At 38.2% G+C, this 16,012-nt stretch overlaps 1 pseudogene; it reads left to right on the forward strand.

Moving 5' to 3' along the window:
• Positions 1-530: 530 nt before the first annotated feature.
• LOC109488874 overlaps positions 531-16,012 on the forward strand; it is an 80,870-nt pseudogene continuing 65,388 nt past the window's right edge.

The following is a 16,012-nucleotide window of genomic DNA, read 5'->3' on the forward strand; positions in this document are numbered from 1 at the left end:
TGTGGGATTCATTGGACTATAAATGATATTTAAAGTGCCAACATTAATAGAGTAAAGAATTAAGAACATGCAAAGAAGACTGAGATGAGAACAGGAAGAGTTAGGAAGAAACTCACAAGTGTGCCATTATTACGGATTTCTCTTTCTATATGATAATAATGACAAATTACATGCCTCACCGCCTCCTTCCAAGTACCACCCTCCCCCATCTGCCCCATACACATACAGACTTTCTTAGCAAGGAAGGATGCACTAGTCTTGAACTATAATCTCTAATGTGGCAAATCTTGCAGGTCTCGTGCTGTTATATAGCTGCAACGTTGAGTTCCTTGATCCACAAGCTGAGGAGTTGATGTTTTCTCTAGTTCAGGCACTGCACTGACAGGATAGGGCTGAAGACAAAATTCTACCATATCACATCTCTTGTATCCTGACCTTTAATCACACCCGTGGAAAGGCTGGTTTTTCCCTAATAGCGCAACTTGAGAACATGAAAGTCAATTGCCAGGGTGCTCCCATAGTCTGACAATATGGACCTGACAGAGGGCTGTGAGATCACCCAACAGTGTGATGGACAAGAGGAATCCAGTGTCCTTGGACTATCCCTAGTGAATGTTATTCCACAAGGTCAGCTGCCAGAACTGAGAACTGGGCCTTGTTTGCTCAGCAAGTAAGCCAGACATTCTATCAACCTACCTGAAGGAAAACTACAACAGATGGTTTTGAAATTCTACGTGTGTATGTGGATTAATCTCCATACAAATATTGGATAGCACCCTAGTGAACTTTCTTTCAGAAGTTCAACAAGCAGGTGCCTGAGGTGGCTCAGTCAGTTAAGCTCCTGATGCTTGATTTCGGCTCAAGTCATGATATCAGGGTCATGAGAGCGAGACCCCCCCCCCCCCCGCTGTTAGCCCCTCTTCAAGTGTCTGCTCCACGCTCAGTGGGAAGTAGGCTTGAGATTCTTTCTCTCCCTCTCCCTCTCTCCCCCAACACTCTCTCTCTAAAATAAAGAAATAAATCTTTACTTTTTTTAAAAAGATTTCATTTCTTTATTGAGTCAGAGAGAGAAAGAGAGCACAAGTTGGGGGTAGGTCAGAGGGAGAGATTCTCAAGCAGACTCCCCACTGAGCATGGAGCCCTACCTGGGGCTTGATCTCACAACCCTGAGATCGTAACCTGAGTTGAAATCAAGAGTCCCATGCTTAAGTGACTGAGCCACCCAGGTGTCCCAAAAATACATCTTTAGAAAAAAAAAAGTTCAACAAGAATGAAGGGGGGAAATGTCATATGTGATCTTTCTTTTCTCATTCCTTTTCTCCCCCCACCTCTTTCTCTTGTCTGTCTCTCCTTCGTCTCTCTCCTCCCACATAAGCACACATAAACACCCACAGATACACACTTTGCAATCATCAGCTGCTACTGAGTGTGCACTATGTGCAAGGCATTCTGCAAAGGAACTCAGACAATTCATTTTTTGGGGATATAAATAAGAATGTAATGGTGATTGAAATGTGGACTCTGCCCTCAAGAAACTTAAAGTATACTAAATATGATTTCAATGAACATAAATAATTCTAGTTAGAATATAATTCCATTTAGAATGTTCCATTATTTATTTATGAATTACTAACATTTACCAAATGGTTATTATTTATCAGGCAGTGTTCCAATTATTTTAATATTTATTATCTCATTTAATCCTTACCTTAATTATTTAAGGTAGATAGGTACTATTATTCTTCTATTTTGCCAGCTAAAGTGACTGGATCTTAGATGTGTGAGTTGTTTTTCCAAGACTGTTTATCTTATAGATAGCATAGACGGAAGTTTACCCAAGTAGGCTGACCCCATAGCTTCTGGGTATACTATGCTAAAATACCAGCTTCAAGGATCATGAGGTGCTTTTATAGGAAGAAATAACATTTGAGTTTAGTTTCAAAAGATGCATTATCCTACCATATATGAATTGGTCTTAAATATTAACATTAATTTACTACTACAAATAAGACTATTTATTAGGTAGAAACTAGACATGAGCAGTGGAAGGAACACAGGAGGCAGAGTCCGAAGTCCTTAAAGGGAGATGAAGGAGACATGAGCAAGGACATTGATAGATAAGCTATACATTAAAAGCCCAGAGACACAACATCCTGGCCTTGTGGCTTCCAAGACCTTGGGGCTGACAGATCAAGAGGCACAGGTATGGAGCCTGCACTCTAGTCTTCCACCTCTACCCCAGGGTAACCCTCAGATTCTTTATAATGCATTTGCAATGTGGTTAAACCCCCTACCCCCTACCTCATTGAGAAAGGTTACCAAGACTAACCTTGTAGGCTCAAAAACTCCCCTTCCCAACTTCTGGGAGAAGTTCCTCAAATGATTGAAAGCAGTTTCCATTAGAGACCATCCCACTATACATCACAGCTCCTCCCAGCCCAGAAAGACACAACGAATATCCAATCCCAAAAGCACCTAGGGCTGGTTCCACCATGGAATCTGCCTGCTCTCCCACCTTGAGAGTATGCTTTTGCTTTAATAAACTGCTTTGTGCTTGCTACTTTCCTTCTGACTGTCTTTATTCCAGCACAGATCCCCACGTAAATCTTCTCATGGGGAATCCAAGGACTGACACCTCCATTCACACAATGTAGACTCTCCCACCAGTAATGAATTAGTTTTAAAATATTTTACAACTCTATTTTTCTTTTTTTTTTAAAGATTTTATTTATTTGACAGAGATAGAGACAGCCAGCGAGAGAGGGAACACAAGCAGGGGGAGTGGGAGAGGAAGAAGCAGGCTCATAGCAGAGGAGCCCTGATGTGGGGCTCAATCCCAGAACGCCGGGATCACGCCCTGAGCCGAAGGCAGACGCTTAACCGCTGTGCCACCCAGGCGCCCCACAACTCTATTTTTCTTCCACATACCCATAGATGGCCATAATGAACTTGAATTATAAATATAAATATTAACCTATTTGTTTCTTTTAAAAATATGTATATACTTGATTTTGTCCATTATTAAGACTTAAAAGCATTGAATACTTAATAGTAATAAACACAATCAGTACTCAGGTTATTGTCCTCAAATGCCAAGAAACCAAAGCTCCTTGAGCTGATTCTAGGTCTAAGACAGGGAATATACAATATTTGTAAATACTGTTGCTCCAGAAAACACGCAACACTTTCAAAGACCAGGAGGTTATGCAGAAAAAAACAAAAAACAAACAAAAAAACAAAACAAAACACACAGAAGCCAATATTACGGGACTCACTCTAGCCAAAGATAAAACAATTTAAGCAGAGGGGCACCTGGATGGCTCAGTTAAGGGTTTGATTCTTGATTTTGGCTCAGGTCATGATCTCAGGATGTGGCATTCAGCCCCCTATAGGGCTCTGCGCTCAGCAGGGATTCCGTTTCTCTCCCTCTCCCTCAGTGACACCCCCTTCCTCTGCTCACACGCCCTCCCTTTTTCTCTCTCTCTCAAACAAATAAATCTTAAAAATAAAGCAATTTAAGCAGAAAAAAAAGCATGATAAATACAACTGATTGAAACACGAATTAATGAAACCTAGGAATTTTAAAATATCCTTTTTTTTAAAAGACAAAGAGAGGGGCGCCTGGGTGGCACAGCGGTTAAGCGTCTGCCTTCAGCTCAGGGCGTGATCCCGGCGTTACAGGATCGAGCCCCACATCAGGCTCTTCTGCTATGAGCCTGCTTCTTCCTCTCCCACTCCCCCTGCTCGTGTTCCTTCTCTCTCTGGCTGTCTCTCTCTGTCAAATAAATAAATAAAATATTTAAAAAAAAAATAAAAAATAAAAGACAAAGAGAAAGCAAAACAAGGCAAAAAACAACTCATTGAACCCCCCTGAACATAACTAGGGAATGAACTCCTTCCGCTAAGACAAAGCAAATAGAAGGAAAAGTTAAACATCTATCCTCTGTTTTCCAAGAGAAGGCATTTCAGAATAACCTAATAGCACTAGTTGAGAAAATTTCTCTTCTTCAGAGAATGCATGTTGAAATAAACCAGTAAACATTTTGTGCCCTTTGATGAAATAATTAACTCAATCAATAAGCATTAGTAATTTCAACCAATAAATGAAAGGTTTATAGCAGAGACTTTTACAATGGGAGTGTGAAAGTCCCATTTATGGGTCAACTTGACTGGGCCACAGGGTGCTTATTTGGTCATTTGGTCAAACATTATTCTGGGTATGTCTGTGAGAGAGTTTCTGAATGCGATTAACATCTGGATCCGTAGACTGAGTAAAGCAAATTGCACTCACTAATGTGGGTGGGCCTCATCCAAACAGTTGAAAGCATGAATATAATAAAAATGCTGACCCTCCCAGAGGCAAGGAAAACTCCTTCTGCCTGACTACCTGGGAGCTGGGACATCAGTTTTTGGTTTGGTTTGGTTTTGTTTTCCTGCCTTTGGATTCATACTGAAACATCAGCTCTTCCTGGGTCTCAAACCAACGAGGCAGGATTCAGATTTGAACTATAGTCATGGCTCTCCTGGATCTCCATCATGCTGACTATGGATCATGGGACTTGCCAGGCTCTATAATTTGGGAACCAATTTCTTATTATATAGATGTATACAGTTGACTGTTGAACAACACAGATTTGAACTGTGCAGGTCCACTTACAGATTTTTCTTTTATAAATACAACACTGTAAACGTATTTTTCTTCCTTATACTTTTATTCATAACATTTTCTTTTCTCTAGCTTAGCTTATTTGTAAGAATACAGTATATAATACATACGACACGTAAAATATGTGCTACTCAACTGTTTATGCTATCAGCAAGGCTTCTGATTAACACTAGGCTATCAGTAGTGAACTTTTTGGGGAGTCCAAAGTTATAAATGGATTTTCACCTGCACAGGAGGTTGGCACCCCAAACCTACATCGTTGAAGGATTAAATGTATATATTATTGGTTCTGTATCTCTGGAGAACCCTATTTGGTACTGACAGTGGTTCTACAGAAACAGAATGTTAAGGATTGGTTTTCTGAATTCATTCTAGGGTTTCTGGAGCTCTAATGTGAGAAAACTTAAGGATGTTAACGACTCTATATCCAGCAGTAAAGAGGACACTGATAGTCCATGGTGTAATCTCACAATAGAGATAGACAAAATATCACCACTGGATACTCCTAATCAAACAACTATAAAAAGCAAGGATCTAGGTCCTGTATATCGAATACTTTCAAACATATGTGGCAAAATCATGAATATAATAAGATTGGTTGGTTGCTCCTAATATTACTGGACAAAGTACAGACTCAACTTCTCAGCTGAAACATTGCACCCATGACCAGAGAGCTACTATGTGTGTCTTGAAGGAGATCTCTTTGGAATTCAAAGGCAGCATAATCCTCATTTGAGTGTGTTACCCTCACCCATTTACCAAACCACCCAAAAAGCTGCTAGTTTTGAGAGGGTCCCAGGACAAGAGAAATTTTTTTAAATGGTTTTTTTATTATATTATGTTAGTCACCATACAGTACATCCCCANTGTTAATCACCATACAGTACATCCCCAGATTCCGATGTAAAGTTTGATGCTTCATTAGTTGCGTATAACACCCAGTGCACCATGCAATACGTGCCCTCCCTACTACCCATCACCAGGCTATCCCCTTCCCCCACCCCCTCCCCTCTGAAGTCCTCAGTTTGCCTCTCACAGTCCATAGTCTCTCATGTTTCATTCCCCCTTCTGATTACCCCCCATTTCTTTATCCCTTTCTTCCCCTACCGATCATCTTAGTTCTTATGTTCCATAGATGAGAGAAATCATATGATAATTGTCTTTCTCTGCTTGACTTATTTCACTTAGCATTATCTCCTCCAGTGCCGTCCATGTTGCAGCAAATGTTGAGAATTCGTTCTTTCTGATAGCTGAGTAATATTCCATTGTATATATGGACCACAGCTTCTTAATCCAGTCATCTGTTGAAGGGCATCTCGGCTCCTTCCATGATTTGGCTATTGTGGACAATGCAGCTATGAACATTGGGGTGCATATGGCCCTTCTCTTTACTACGTCTGTATCTTTGGGGTAAACACCCAGTAGTGCAATGGCTGGGTCATAGGGTAGTTCAATTTTTAACTTTTTAAGGGACCTCCACACTGTTTTCCAGAGTGGCTGTACCAACTTGCATTGCCACCAACAATGTAGGAGGGATCCCCTTTCTCCACATCCTCTCCAACAATTGTTGTTTCTAGGACAAGAGAAATTTAGCAACAGGTCCAAGCTGCTGGGCCACCCGTTCCAGCAGATCCAAAGGTACCGAAAGTGCCAGTGGCAGGTGAGGATGGTGCCTGAAGCAAAGGGAAGAGTTAGGGGGTGGCGAAAAAAATCTAGACACAGACTCAGACTTGAGGATATTCTTATCCAAATATGGATAGTGTTGTCAATGGAGAACAAGAAGAATGAGGATGGAAGACTAGAAAGAAGAAACTACAGTAGTAATAGCATGTTTAAAGCAGCACTGCCAGTCACCAATATTATAACCTCTGGAAAAGGAGACTGAAAAGCTAAGGTGAGGCTTATTTTCACTTATTTTTTTTAAATGATTTTATTTATTTATTCGAGGAGAGAGAGTGTGCCCACACAACTGGGGGGATGGGCAGAAGGAAAGGGGGGGCACCTGGGTGGCGCAGCAGTTAAGCGTCTGCCTTCGGCTCAGGGCATGATCCCGGCATTATGGGATGCGGCCCCACATCAGGCTCCTCCGCTATGAGCCTGCTTCTTCCTCTCCCACTCCCCCTGCTTGTGTTCCCTCTCTTGCTGGCTGTCTCTATCTCTGTCAAATAAATAAATAAAATCTTAAAAAAAAAAAAAAAAGGAAAGGGAGGGAATCTCAGCAGACTCCATGCTGAGTGTGGAGCCTGACACGGGGCCCGATCTCATGACCAGAGCCAAAGTCAAGAGTCAGACAATCAACGAAGTTAGCCACCCAGGTGCACAGTGTGGCTTATTTTAGAAGCCTCAATTGTTAGGTTGAATAATTTGATACCTACTGTTTTGTCAATAAGGAATTGCTTACTTATTTGTATTACAGAGAACAATGGCTGTTTTTCCTTTAACCACACTCCTCTTCCCTTAGCAACTGAACCCCAGTAGTATGGCTACCCAAAATAAAAACAATTCCTAGCTTCTTCTGCAGTAGCTTGCCATCATCTGACTCAGTTACTAGGAATGATACCGTATCTTATTCTCTTCGTGTAAATTCCAAGAAGTGTCCTCAGAGAAGGAGGCCATGCCCTTCTTTGCCCTCCCCCCGCCCTTGCTGCCTATACATGGATCAGAAGTCAGCCTGGATTATCCATCTTGGACCATGACATGAACCCTGTATTGTAGGGATGACAAAATAGTGATCTGGAAGCAGTGTGGAATCCAAAAAACTTTGTGGGCCAGAGCTCTGAACTGCTCTTGTCACCACTGTGTTGGGTTATGTGTCACTCACCGCTGAAACTATGCCAGAGACAAATTGTTTCTTTGTGTGTGTATTTGGCATGTTAAACCAGGGAATGCCAGAGTTAAGATTTTGTATGCATAGACAAGAATGGACAAAAGGAGAGGCTTTTAAAAAAAAACACAGTCTTACCTTATTATAGAGTAATAGGCTCTAAAACAAGACCATTGACAGTAACGTTCGTTGCCTGAGGGACAGGACCAACAGCTCTATGATTTTGAGCCCAGGTGTCTAAAATAATACTGAAGCCTCTAAGTTTGAGAAAAGCATGAGTTGTGTATGTGTGTGCTTGTGTGTGTATGTGTGTGCATCTGACCCGATTAGGACGGCTATTAGAACCTCAATGATTTTATTATAATTCACCCGTTTCCTTGGAAAAAAGCAAGTGGATCATAAAAAACGGTTGTATTACAATAGAACCAAATCTGTACCTTGGGAAGATTTACCCAAATCCACCTACCTCGTAGGCAGAATAGCAGGAATATTTGAGCTCTTGCTTACTATGGCCCATTACCTAAGTAATTCTGAACTTTCTTATTTAAAGGATAAAACTAACATAGTTCCAGGGTAGTTTAGCAGCCTGTTTGCTCTAAATCAGTATTACTCAACATTGGCAATTGGGTCCAATAATTATTTTGTTGTGGGCATGTTCCTGCACGTGGCAGGATGCTTAGTGGCATCTTGGCCTCTGCCCCCTAGATGCCTGACACTCTTCCTCTTTCCTTCCCCATCGTTGTAGCAACCCAAAATATCTCAACACCGCCAAATCTACTCTGAGGGATAAAACTACCCCCTGTACAGAACTACTAGTTGGAGGGCAGAGTAAGAAGAATATGTCTTTTATTTAACTTGGTTCGGTTCTTTTCTGTTACTCTAGTCTTTCTTTTGCCCTTTTGCACACTGCTCTACACAGCATCATAGGCACCCAGGCCTCTTCATCACATCAGCTACACTGATAGCAACGGTGTCAGTCTGCTTTCCATCTCTTTCCAATAACATCCACCACTGTATGCATGATACATTGTTCATTTTTATAACTATTTTTTTTTCATTCTAAAATAGAATTCTATAGTTTCAAAGCAAAATAGGATTCCTGAGTCTCACACAAAAGATGTGATCAGGGACCCAATCGTGCTTTCCCTTGGGTCTAACTTTGAGTCATTACTGTGTTGTATGTTTATGAAGTAGTCGGCAGCCTGTGCTCAGAGTAATTACTGTTTTCTTCGGTTATAGCTAAAGTTGATATAAGGAACACACCTGATAAAAATTACACTGAGGCGTCTGGATTTCTCCAGAGAATTTTAAGAACATCTGCATTGCCATGTTCCAAAGAGGCTCTATAGGGCCTCTTCCTTTACACTGACAATGCCATAAACAATTACTGTAGTCTGGCGGTCACTATCGAAAGATCTCTAGCCATGTTTCAAGGGGTTTATGGTCAGTCATTGAAATACATTTTCTCCCCCATCGGTATGTATGGAATTTCATCACTCCAAGTGTTCTGCTTACAGAATTTTGCTCAAATAGAATAAAATTTCCATCTTTTTCTAGTGAGGTAGGAAATGTTTGCACACTGGTTTATGCACTCTAGCACAGTACCAACCCAGTGAACTGCCTCGCTCAGCAACTTCCTTTTATCCGTGGTTTCACTTTCCACAGGCTCAGCTACCTGCATTCAACTGCAGACCGGAAGCAGGAGATTGCCCTGATGATATGTCAGAAGGTCAATGGTTGCCTAAAGCTAAGTCACAGTGCCTACATCACTCTCCACTTCATCTCATCATGTAGGCATTTTATCATCTCACATCATCACAAAAAGAAGGCTGAGTACAGTACAATAATATATGTTGAATGAGAGAGATCATATTCATACAGCTTTTATACAGCATATTGTTAGAGTTGTTCTATTCTATTATTAGTTGTTGTTAATCACAGGAATGTATGTATAGGAAGAAAAGACAGTATACATAGGGTTTGGTACTATCCATGGTTTCAGGCATCCACTGGGGGTCTTGGAACGTAGCCCTGTGGATAAGGGGGGATTACCGTATGAGTGTTTTTCTTCACAAATAATCTCTACCAGCCACAGGTCCAGCATAGAGAATCGCCATCTGCTAACATCTGGGCAGGTGCTCTCATGACCTTTCCAGGGCTACACAGATTTCCCCATGGTGACAACTGCATTCAGATGACAGTTAAATCTAGATTCAGTGATGCAACAGGGTCCAGATCAGCAGTCACTTATGAATTTTACATATAAATCCATGCATGAAAATAGTTCTACGAGAGGAGAAAAAGGAAGCAGACATTTTTATTCAGAGCCAATGCTTCAACGTCTGTCTAAAAGAATCTATTGAAAAAACAAATCTTAATTGACTTTTTCTTGCCTATTCTTTTCTTTTCTTTTTTCTTAACAAATAGTTATGGGGTTTGAACTGAACATATTTCCAGCAAGCCTTCCATCCTAGTTACATTTGGAGAGATTCAAAGAAGAATTTTAGACAAACTGTCACATTTCTTTGTACACAACACTTAAAGTTAACTTAATCAGCGATTTAGATACAGACAACCTATAGCAATACAAATGGTTTTGGCAAAACGAAGGTGAAAATGAATCACTCAAGAGCAGGTTGGCAGATAAAATACAGAGCACCTTGCTGAGCTTTAATTTCAGATAAACTACACATTTCAAATTTTAGCATAAAGATGTCCCAAATATTGTGAGGAGCATACTTACAATAAGATAATTTTTATCATCAGTTCATATTTAACTGGAAATCCTGCATTTTTATTTTCTAAATTTGACAATCCTACTCCATGGAAGCAAGCTGAGAAAAATACATGTGAAAATCTTGCCAACCTAGAAGGCCAGTGTCACTGTATTTAAACATCTAAAGTTACTCCATTTTCAAGCTCCATAATATAAAATATTTAGAACAAATAAAAGGAGATGCTTCACTCAGCAGGCAGTCACCTTGTGAAATTCACTGTCACCATAGGTCACTGGGCTGGATAATTTTATGACCAATAATAACATTTGTCTGAATGCATGCTGAGAAAAGGTAATCAAATCTCACACTTTAGGGAATAAGTTGCTCATTGCAGAAATTGGGAGGGAATGACTTCCTGCACAATTGGCTAGGGGTATTATGAGGGTTACGGTCATTGTCAGAGAGGCTGCCTGCTCCCATGGATCAGGCGGAGGCTGACTAATCAATGAGTGTTGTCCCAAAAAATGGAAACAAAATTCACTATTAATAATGAGGTTGATCATGATGCTAACTAAAAATAATGATGCACAGACATTTAAAAGAGACCACTCATATATTTATGAGGAAAAACATAGTTAATTTGAGGTTATTTTACATGATACAAACTAAATAAATATATTAATTCACAGAGTCTTCTTTTTTCTTTTTTGGGTCAGGATTACAGAAGGTAGAAAGAAGTAGAAACTGTTCACCAGCTGCAAAGAAAGAGATGCCCTCCCCTCTTGCACAGGATCTCTGTCTTTCTTTACAGCCTCATCACATCCACAAATTAATTTGTTTTACAGCATCAAGGCAGGAAAAGATTATAATCCAAACTGAAGCCATATAAGAAAGATGATTTCACAAAATTATAAAAAGCAAAGTTTGCCTGTTCTTTCCAGCTACAAGCACCTCCTTTTGTCTCCAAATGAATCTCCCCTTGCCATGCTCTCCTGGTTTCTTTTATCACAAAGAAAATAGTATGATAAATAAGTTCATTCTAAAGTAAAATTAATTTCATTGAGTGGAGTCCTGTAAGGAAAGTCCTATGGAAAGGAGATGGGGAAAAGCAACGAATATTTAATGGTAGAATTTCAGGAGCTACAGGTGAATTCCTAAATGCTCTTCACTTCACATATAAAACTTTCTATTTCACTTACTTGTAAGGCTATTATTACATTTTGAGCCCCCTGACTGTTGGATTCCTAAATTGGACTGTGTTGCCTGACTCTGATAAGTGACATAAGGCAAAGAAAAAAAAAATGCAATGTAAGAATGATGTGTCCCAACCACTTCTCTGAGTCTGAGAGGACATAGATAAGCCAAACAAAGCAAAAACAAGTACAAGGCTTTTGATTTTGATTTTTGTTACTAATTAACATCTATAATTGAATTGTAAATAGCAATAACTGCAAGCTGATCTTCACAGTCATTTACTGAGCTTAAGAGAAAAAAAATATGTGGGGTAAATAGCAATAAATAGGTTTAATATATACTTCTTCCCAGATCTCAAAGATTAATATAATCCATAAAAAATAACTTGAAGAAAAAAGGTATAACACGCATTTTAATAAATAGAACGATTACTTCCAGACACAATTAAGCAACTGTCCATCGACTCCATCAAAATAACATAGCACTTTTTGTTGTTGTTCTAAAATACATCTAGTTAGTTATAGATTAACAATTTTTAACTATTGGAAGCCAGCTAAAATGCAAAGTAATTTATATAACTAAAATCTGAGATAAAATGGATGAATGAGGAAGGAGTTAATTATAAAGAAGTAAATAATTTCCTACTTCTAGAATGAAACTTGTCCCTTAAACACGATGTAACTGATATAATCAAAGAAACTGGTAACATGGTTGAAATCTCAATGACAAGTTTTATTTGTTTTTTTGGTGAGACAAAGAGAAAAATCTGGATTAAAAATGAAAAGTTAAGAAAATTAAAAGTTCACTGTTAAATATTTGTGAATACCATACCAAATAAGATGTTTAAATGCAAACTGATAATACTTTTTTAGCAAATGTAACTGATAATGATTTTTTTCTTCATGTTTCAGTGGTACACCTTGAATGACTAACTCTGATATTTCCACTGAATTTCTCAGTTTAGTCTCTCTGTCAACCATTAACTCAATTAGCTCTCTATATCTAATTTAACAATATATTAAATCTGGAGAGCAAATTTTATCCTGATAGATTTCTCTGGAAGTTAGCCATATCTTTTATACAGTATAGTTTTCTCTTTCTTCTTTTAGTTAAATCATTCTGAAACAACCTACATGTTTAGAATCTTGCAACCAAAATGCTTAAATTAATTAACTTTCTATTTTAGAAATAAAAATAGCTTCTTCATTAGAACTCTTTCTGTTTGCATGGTAATAATTAATATTGAATTGGGAAGGAATGCATACAAGAAGAAAGCAGATTTTTTTGTCATGTTTTATTGTTATCAGGCTTAAGAAAATCGATTCCTTTTAAAATACAGGCATCTGCCTAAAAGTCACTACATTTACATAAAGTAAATGCATGAATAATAGCAAATACTTTGGTATTTATCACAAATTATATCAAATAGCTTCAATTCCAAAACCTTTCCTTTATTTTTTTCTTTTCATTTCCTCAGGTTACAGTTAGCAAAATCCTTTCTTTCATCTTGCTGAAAAATTGGAGGCTAGTTGAGTTTGTTCTCTAAAGGCCATATAATTTTTCACTGAAGTAAACAAGCCTAATTTTAGAAGCATATATTGTGGTCATTAAAGTGCTCCATATGTAGCTATATTATAAAATATCTAGAGAAAGTGGATTTTGTTGTCTACAAGTACTTCATTTTATAGATATTTTCCAACCAACACATACAAACATACTTCAACCTTATGGCTGGTAACAGTATCTTGCCATCTGTGTGTTTGTATTTTAAGCAGAACATGCTATGAAAATGTAGTAAAAATATACAACAAAAAAGAAACCTGAAGCCAGTTTTAAGTAGACTACTTCTTGGCTTGGCAAATTAAGAGTGCCAAACATCATCTGTGCTTTTCTAAAATAATATGTTAAAGAAATACAGATGAACACTTGTTTTTTCAAACAAAGCCAATTGAGTAAAAATAGATGAAATGGCGGAAGAGTCTCCTTTTTAGGAAAAAGGCCATTTTTTTTTAAGATGTGGTCATATATATTTTCTAATTTTTCCTTTACCTTAAAATATTACAGTTAGAGCTATTATTTCTATTTAATCTTTTAAAATCTTACTGGGTGAATGTAACGACTATTTTGTACTTTTTGGTTGTGTTCACTATTTACAGATTCTCCACCGCTGTCCCTAAATTTGAGTTCCAGAGTCTGTCACATGTTCTTCCTACATCAAAAAATGAGAATGTTTACTATTAGTAACTCAGGTGGTATCAAACATTTTCTATATTTTCTTGAGGATTATTTTGTCAGTGGCTAATATCAAATTTCTCAATAGAAATATCTGGTAGGGGCACCTGGGTGGCACAGCCGTTGGGCGTCTGCCTTCGGCTCAGGGCGTGATCCCGGCGTTACAGGATCCAGCCCCACATCAGGCTCCTCCGCTGTGAGCCTGCTTCTTCCTCTCCCACTCCCCCTGCTTGTGTTGCCTCTCTCACTGGCTGTCTCTGTCAAATAAATAAAATCTTTAAAAAAAAAAAAGAAATATCTGGTAAATTGCATACACATTTTTATATCATTTAATATACCTACATTATTAGAAGAATCACGAACTTTGAGTGAAGTTTCCATTATTTCTACATATTTAATGCATTAAAATCCCACGTTCAGATTTTTTATGACATGCCAAATAATTAATTTTTAAAAATTCCAATTCTATTTATATTCTGTGGGTAATTTAATGTTTCCTAATACTACTCACCTCTTACTTTACATTTATTCATTAATTTATAAAAATTGGCCATCTTAGGGTTAAAATATAAGTACTGCCCACACTTCAAGTAACAAAAAAACAATTTAATGTCTACAACATTACTAGAAGACTCTAATATTTACAACATATACCAATGACTAACAAAGTGGAATATAATAAAATCCCACTTGTCCTGGTTTCAAACGCAAAAAACAAATGAGCAAGGAAACGACAGATTCAAAACTCTACAAGATAGAGTAACACAAACTGGATTTAATTTTCCAGCTGAAAAAAAATCAACAAAATACATAAAACAATGATTTTGAACACAGTATTGGACAATGAACCCTGAGAGATAGGAAACAAACTAACTGAGCCCAAGACTGCTTGAGCTTAATGCCTTGAAAGAATTTCCATGCTAAGGAGCAGTAAAGGGGAACCCAAATGGAGCCACGGGACTGTCTTAAATTGAGATTTTAGGAGATCAAGGGAGCCAGAGTGTGCAGGGCAGAGAATCAGAGAGGAGAGCATGGCCCAAAGATAGAAATGTGGATGCAAAGCATTCCCCTTGAGTATTCAAGTGAATACTATCCAGTCCCTGCATGTAACTACACTGCCTAAGGCCAAGGAAATAATCAACTGAAAAGATTAGAGGAAACAGCTCACAGCAGTCACTCGAGGCTCCGAATCCTGTGTTTTTCTCACTAGGTGATCGGGAAACTTGATTCACAAAGCACTGACAGTACTCCACATCATTCTGTCTCAGTAGTGAGAAACACTTATCCTTAGACTACACACTGCTCTTGTCCCACCTAACAAATCTTAAAAGCAGAACACAAAATGATCAACCTGTTTCCAGGTAACTTAATTATGACCAAGAACAATGCTAAAAATTATTGACTGAAACACAAAAATATTCAGCATATGAAAATATCCACCACCTAACAAGATGAAGTTTACAGTGCATGGTTTCCAACCAAATATAACCAGAAACACAAAGAAGTAGAGAAACACAAGCCATAAGGAGGAGACCAATGAATCATAACCAATTCAGAACTGACACAGATAACAGATTTAATAAATAAGGGCATAAAACAGACATTATGAACTCCATATGTTCAAAACTTAAGATGGAAAGTTTTAAAAGACACAAATAATACTTCTAGGGATGAAAAACAAAATGTTTGCAACTGAAAAGTACACTGGATAAGACTGATGGCAGATTCGACATAGCAAAATAAAGTGTAACAAAATTGATTACGCAGCAATACAAATTATCCAAGCTGAAACAGAGAGAGAAAAAAAAATTAAAGATAACAAAAAGAGCATCAGTGAGTTGTGGGAGAAGTTTAAAAGCAGTCTATTGTGCAAATCACTGGAATACCAAACAGAGGGGAGAGAGGGAACAGAAAAGTATTTTTAAAAATAACATTTAGATTTTCCGATTTCAGAAAAAAAATAAATGCATAGATCCAAGAAGCTCAATGAACCCCAAGCACAAAAACATGAAAAAAAAATGTACATCATAATAAAATTGCTCCAAACCCCTGAAAAAAAAAAAGCTACTAAAAGCAACCAGAGAACAAAAATGCGTATTACATCAGGAGTAACAAAAGTACGGGTGACAGCAGGTTTCTCACTGTAAACCACATAAATGAGATGCAGGGGGTGGCCGTGGAGAAAATATCTTGAAAATCCCTCATTATGTGCAAACTAAAAACAAAGAAATAAAACCCACTTATAAATTACACACTGGCAAAAGAAGAAACAGAAAAAAAAATCAAAGTGTATTCTGAACTGAATAAAAATGAAAAAAATGTATCAAAATTGTGGAATGGGGGCGCCTGGGTGGCACAGCGGTTGGGCGTCTGCCTTCG

Source organism: Ailuropoda melanoleuca, chromosome 7 (assembly GCF_002007445.2).
Source record: "Ailuropoda melanoleuca isolate Jingjing chromosome 7, ASM200744v2, whole genome shotgun sequence".
NCBI lineage: Eukaryota > Metazoa > Chordata > Mammalia > Carnivora > Ursidae > Ailuropoda > Ailuropoda melanoleuca.